Raw genomic sequence first — 6,000 nt, forward strand, 5'->3', positions numbered from 1 at the left:
TGTAAATGTACTCAAATGAATTAGCCCATGATTGAATTGTATCTTAAAATAGCGTACTGTTACAACGAATACCAAATTCATTTAAATTACCAATTGATTGAGTGTGCAAGACATACTGATACGGAGCGGAAGTTCTCAAGTAACTGCATGAATATATCAAAGTTTGTTCTTATCGAATCAGTTTCAAATTTTCGCAACATCGTCGAATATTTGTTAATTTTGTAACACAACACCGGGATGGTTGGCGCCATCTTTAATTATTTTTGAAATGAAATTTTAAATTTTCTATGAAACTTCATGTTGATTTTCTCAAACAACGTGATGGTTTCGTTAATGTCTTGATCAATAAAACACGTCATAGATATGAATATTGCATCGATTAGATACAAACAAATAAGACGCCTGAAGATCGTTTTCCATTGTTTCACGAAATCGGTGATACTTTTTAGACAATACAAGTTTACACCAAGAATAACAAAAACATTATTTCTTACAAGCATTTCATTTCTCACATGATATTATCTTTGCGGTATAAGACATAACATTGGTGGTATCGTATTACTTAGTATTAATACTTTCAGGCTGAAATGTACGTAACATATTTTTACAAAATATATTTATCAAAAACAGCATTTACAAGACATGAAAGCAACAACAACCACAATATAACGAATATTGTGTACATAATCATTTACATCCCTGGCATTATGCACTACATTCCTAAACTACTTAAGCTACTGGTAGACATATGTACCACCGCCAGTATTAAACTGTCTCTATTAATCAAATCAACCTATTTTCACTGCTTACGAGTTTAAAGAAAGTAAACATTTATAAACAAACACTTTACATTGGAAATATTAGAACAGTTTGTACTTACAAATGGATTCGCTGACGCAAACCAAGAATTTGAAGAAATATATCAATCTAATAGGCAATTTTCACATCTTTGCAATATATATACCAGATATCTCAATAGAACACTTTGCACTTCACGTAGCTGAAACTAAACCTGTGTGTCAATGACACTGGGAAGCGTTCGTATGTGCAAGTTAAATGGTAGCGACAAAAGAGCGCCAAAATATGCCAGTGTTTCTAGGATTGGTGAAATTCTTCATGAAATTGAAGAGTCAGAAATAGAGAGCCTGTTCCTTTAAAATCATTAATGTCACAATCGCTGTTTGTAAAACTAATACAAATATGACCACGTGGTTGGTAATTAGCAGAATTGACAAACGTACTAACAAAATTAGAGCACTGATAAAACAACATTATTCACTACTTTGAAATCTGACAGGAAGCTCAATATCTTAAATGTTCCCGTAATATAACTAGGCAAAGGGGTATTGTGGTGGTGTTGGTGGTGGTGGTGGTGTTGGTGGTGTGGTGGTATGGGAGTGCATGTTGGGGTGGTGTGTATGTGTGTGGGGGGAGGTGTGCAGCCTGACAGGTTAATTGGGATACACACGATTGTGAGTATTGGGTAACTTTCGGGACCACATAATACTACCAGACAACAAGGTTTGTCATCTGCAAAACGATGTAAATCTAATATACCCATTGAAGTATGAACCATTTTAATTGAACTAATAAAAATATATTAATATCGTAACACGTAGACAATGATTTGGAATATTATGAAATTTTCGAAACCCAGGTGTTCTGAAACAACGCATAAATTGTATTCAAATACATGCACACCACTTGAAATATATTGTGTTTGCTCTAAATCTAGGCTATTATGTAATAGCTAGCAAATTGAAGCATAAACTCTTGAAGCAATGTCTATACCTCTGTTTTAAAGTAATAATATTCTAATAATATCTGGCATAAAAAGGGAATTCATAACGGATTAAAAATAGTGTGTCTAGTTTTTCTGGATCTTGACGTTAGACTCCAAAGCGTTTTAATTTACATAATTTGATCTGAACCTCTCCAAACACAAGACGTAACACAAAATGTGTTGAAACCTCTATGACAATAACAAAGTGTTACGTTCCATACTGCTTCTGTGTATTGGACAAACTCGATGAGTAAACGGTTGACTCCCAGGTTTACTAACATGGACGCTTACGTCTATACAGGTGTTAATCAACAACATGTTTTATGCAAGATCACTGTCGTTACAAGAAATTAATTTTGACATTTTATTCCCATACACAGCTATCATGTATATCATAAATGTGACCCGGCAGCACAAATGAGTCGTAAATTCCCTAAATTGTATTCTGAGTTACGGTGTAAAATGTGTACGAAGGTCGTATTCATCGGTAACTTAAGCTGGCCCGACATCTGTCTCATTTTGATAGTCAAAACTAATCAATAATCCTATTGTTGAAGTGGATAATAAGCTTCTACCTTAGATGGCTATAGAACTTTTAATAGCTCTGGTCTTTGTTTGCTTTTGCTAAATCCTGTTCAAGTGGTGGGTTACCAGGCATTGTATTTTGTATAGGTATGCATAACCAACAATTAACAATGAGAGAACTCTAATAAACCTCGTTGACTTGGGGATGATTTGAAATGACCGCCAATTATGACTGTTTGATATTTATTGCCAGCAATGTGGAAAAAGAGACACATGTAAAAACGTAAAAAGCTATAATTTTGTTGAAGGAGCAAAGTTTAACAAACCATAACCCCGCTTCTGGATATCGTTTGAAGTCAAATGATATACCATTTTAAAGTTTATGATGTTTATTTTTTAAACACGAAATAAAACAAAATTGACCGGGGGAGGAATTTACGGCTCATTCGCCGTGGACGGTCACAAATGACAATGGGCTATTCCATGTAAAATCCCACAACCCCTGTGAAAGATTTTTGAAATATCTCCTAATAGGGGAGTATGAATTTCAAATGGAATCAACACATTAGGTAGCTCCATTTAAATTGCATACACCCTGTGAGAAAGATTCAAGCTGAATCTTCCACAGAGTGAGGATGAGTTTCAAATAGAGTTGGATAATGTGCTAATTCTAAATGACTCTAAAAAACGAGAAATATTTTCCATACCAATATTTGACCAAGAGAACAAAAGTAGGCTACTCTCTCTGCTGTGTCAGTTGTTTGTAGCAGTAGTACTGAAATAAAGATGAAGAGTTTTGACGCTCAACAAGCTCAATCATTCTTTAAGAAACGTGAAAATGCAAGTTAGTTAAAGTTTTTGTTAAAGTAGGAACGATGCCCTTTCAAAAAGGAGAAAGGGAGATACGGATAAGCTCACTAGCTCAGAAATATCAGGGGAAATGTACCTTATTCTCTTCAACCTTTGACGTTTTATTTTAAGGTCTTAGAGGCTTCGCTGATAATGTATACATGTACCACATTAAACCTCGTCCTACTAAGCCATGTTGTGTAACATAAGTACAAAGATATTAAACATATCTGGTACCAATTTGTAGTTACTGATCTCTTCTATCCAGTGATACTAACTATAAGTACAAACATTCCCAAGTTATGTTATCATAATTGTGAAATTCTGGCTATGTACAAAAGCATAGTTAAATATATTTTCGGCGAAAAATGACACAAACATGCGTTTTCAAACGGAAGGGAAATGTCTACTTTAACCAAACTACCAGGTTCAAAGACCTTAACCCTTAAAATAATTTCACAAGAACCAAATACAAATCATAGGTTTGATTGTCGAAACCTATGAGGGCCTTCACACCCTCCCCATGGTAATATCTAATAGGGTATACATTTTAATCACTCAAATGAGCGCATATGGTGGATCTACAATTCATTCATTCATTCATTTTTTTCACTCATCAAATAGCAAAAACTAGAATACATACAAAATCATAATACAAGTGAGAGTGAAGGAATCACAGGAAAGGCCAAGAAGAGGCCTGAAAGTATGTGATCCCTTGTTTGGTTAATTAGGTTAAGTAGTTTGGGTGTAAACATATGCCGGATGAAAACCCTTAGGGGATGGTACAATCTTCTCCGTAGGACTAGGTTGTACCCATTGGTGTATACTTGAAGTCTGTGTTATGCTGTTATTGCGTTGGAAAACTTTATTAGACGAAAGTAATGAATGTAGCAATATAATGTTCATTATTATGAATTTAACATATTATTGTTGTCGTGTGTAAATGAATAAAACAAATTCAATAGTTGATTGTCAAAGACTAAAAATGAAGTGAATGATTATTAGCAAAACTAATCAACATATTGCTTTCCACTGGGTCATCGGTAACCTTTGCATAACGTAGGAAATGTTTTTTATTGTTTAAATTGCCCAAATATAGCATCTGTATTGATGATGTATTGAAGATATAATGTGCAAATGTTTTATATGAAAGTACTGGTAGACAGATAATGTGTTGCTTTAATCATCCCACAAGACAGGGATTATAGATAATAATCTTACCATAGGATGAATGAGATTAGCATATCATGTAACGATCTTTCAAGGCCGGGGCTAACAAAAAGTTCAAGAGTCAAGAGAGGCAATGGAAATTAGCAAGGCCGAGCAAGGCCTTAAGGCATCTTTTCCTGCTTTTTATTTCTTGCTATTCTGACAACTGTCACTGAAAGAACAATGATGAAGGAACAGAAGGATTGGGAATGAACATGAAATGTTTAGAAAACTTCTGGAGGAAACCAAATATGTTCAATAACCTTGTATGAATGTGATAGATTCTAGCCCAAATCATACTGGTAGCCGACGAAATGTTGTCAGGCGCTCTGTCCATATTGTAAGCAATGTAACTCAAGCAATTGATTAACCGGTGTATCTTGTTCGTATGTAGGTGAAACGGGAAGCAGCAATATTGTAAACCTTACTTAAAGAGGTGTGACCAAATTAAAAGGCCCTCGCTCCCCCCCCCCCCATGAAATTTTCTAGTTACGCCACTGCCTCTGAGAAATAATAAAGCTGAATCTTACACAGAGTGAGGATGAGTTTCAAATAGAGTTGGATAATGTGCTAATTCTAAATGTCCCTTTAAAAGCGAGTAATATTTTCCATAACAATATTTGATCAAGAGAACAAAAGTAGGCTACTCTAAGACTTGCTACTGTGACAGTTGAATGTAGCAGTATTACTGAAATAAAGATGAAGATTTTTGACGCTCAACAAGCTCAATTATTCTACAAATAACCCACTTCCCACGCATAACATCTGCTTGTAAGGTATTTGTTGATACTAATTACGATTTATTCTCTTTAAAATGCTTATTTCTATAATTATTTGTCTTATAATTAATTCTTAAATGACATATCGATTATTTGCCAAGGGCAATTTCAATTATTTCTTGATTAATTGGTAAAAAGCAAATTTAAGAAACGTGAAAATGCAAGTTAAAGCTTTTGTTAAAGTAGGAACGCTGCCCTTTCAACAAAGGAGAAACGGATAAGCTCAGTAGCTCAGACATCTCAGGGGAAATGTACCTTATTCTCTTCAACCTTTGAAGTTTTATTTTAAGATCTTAGAGGCTTCGCTTTTAATGTATACATGTACCATATTAAACCTCGTCCTACTAAGCCATGTTGTGTAATATTAAAGTACTAAGTACAAAGATGTTAAACATAATATGGTACCAATGTATACTTGCGGATCTCTTCTATCCAGTGATACCAACAATAAGTACAAACATTCCCAAGTTATGTCATTATAATTGTGAAATTCAGGCTATGTATAAACGCATAGGTTAAATTAATTATAACCTAACTACCAAGTTCAAAGACCTTAGCCCTTAAAATAATTTCACATGAACCAAATACAAATCATAGGTTTGATTGTCAAAACCTATGAGGGCCTTCACCCCCTCCCCATGGTAATATCTAATATAGGGTATACATTTTAATCACTCAAATGAGCGCATATGATGGATCTACAATTCATTCATTTTTTTCACTCATCAAATAACAAAAAACTAGAATACATACAAAATCATAATACAAGTGAGAGTGAAGGAATCACAGGAAAGGCCAAGAAGAGGCCTGAAAGTGTGTGATCCCTTTGGTTAATTAGCTTAAGTAGTTTGGGTG

General features: G+C 34.5%; 1 protein-coding gene across 1 annotated transcript in view; it reads right to left on the bottom strand.

The window, feature by feature from the left end:
- The window catches only part of LOC140148753 (ectonucleoside triphosphate diphosphohydrolase 6-like), a 186,186-nt gene extending 185,171 nt beyond the window's left edge, over positions 1–1,015 (bottom strand). Inside the window, exon 1 of the mRNA XM_072170814.1 lies at positions 881–1,015. The gene's annotated coding sequence lies outside the window, so the exon portion shown is untranslated. The remainder of the gene's footprint in view (positions 1–880) is intronic.
- Positions 1,016–6,000: the final 4,985 nt, after the last annotated feature.

This window comes from Amphiura filiformis, chromosome 1 (assembly GCF_039555335.1).
Source record: "Amphiura filiformis chromosome 1, Afil_fr2py, whole genome shotgun sequence".
Lineage (NCBI taxonomy): Eukaryota > Metazoa > Echinodermata > Ophiuroidea > Amphilepidida > Amphiuridae > Amphiura > Amphiura filiformis.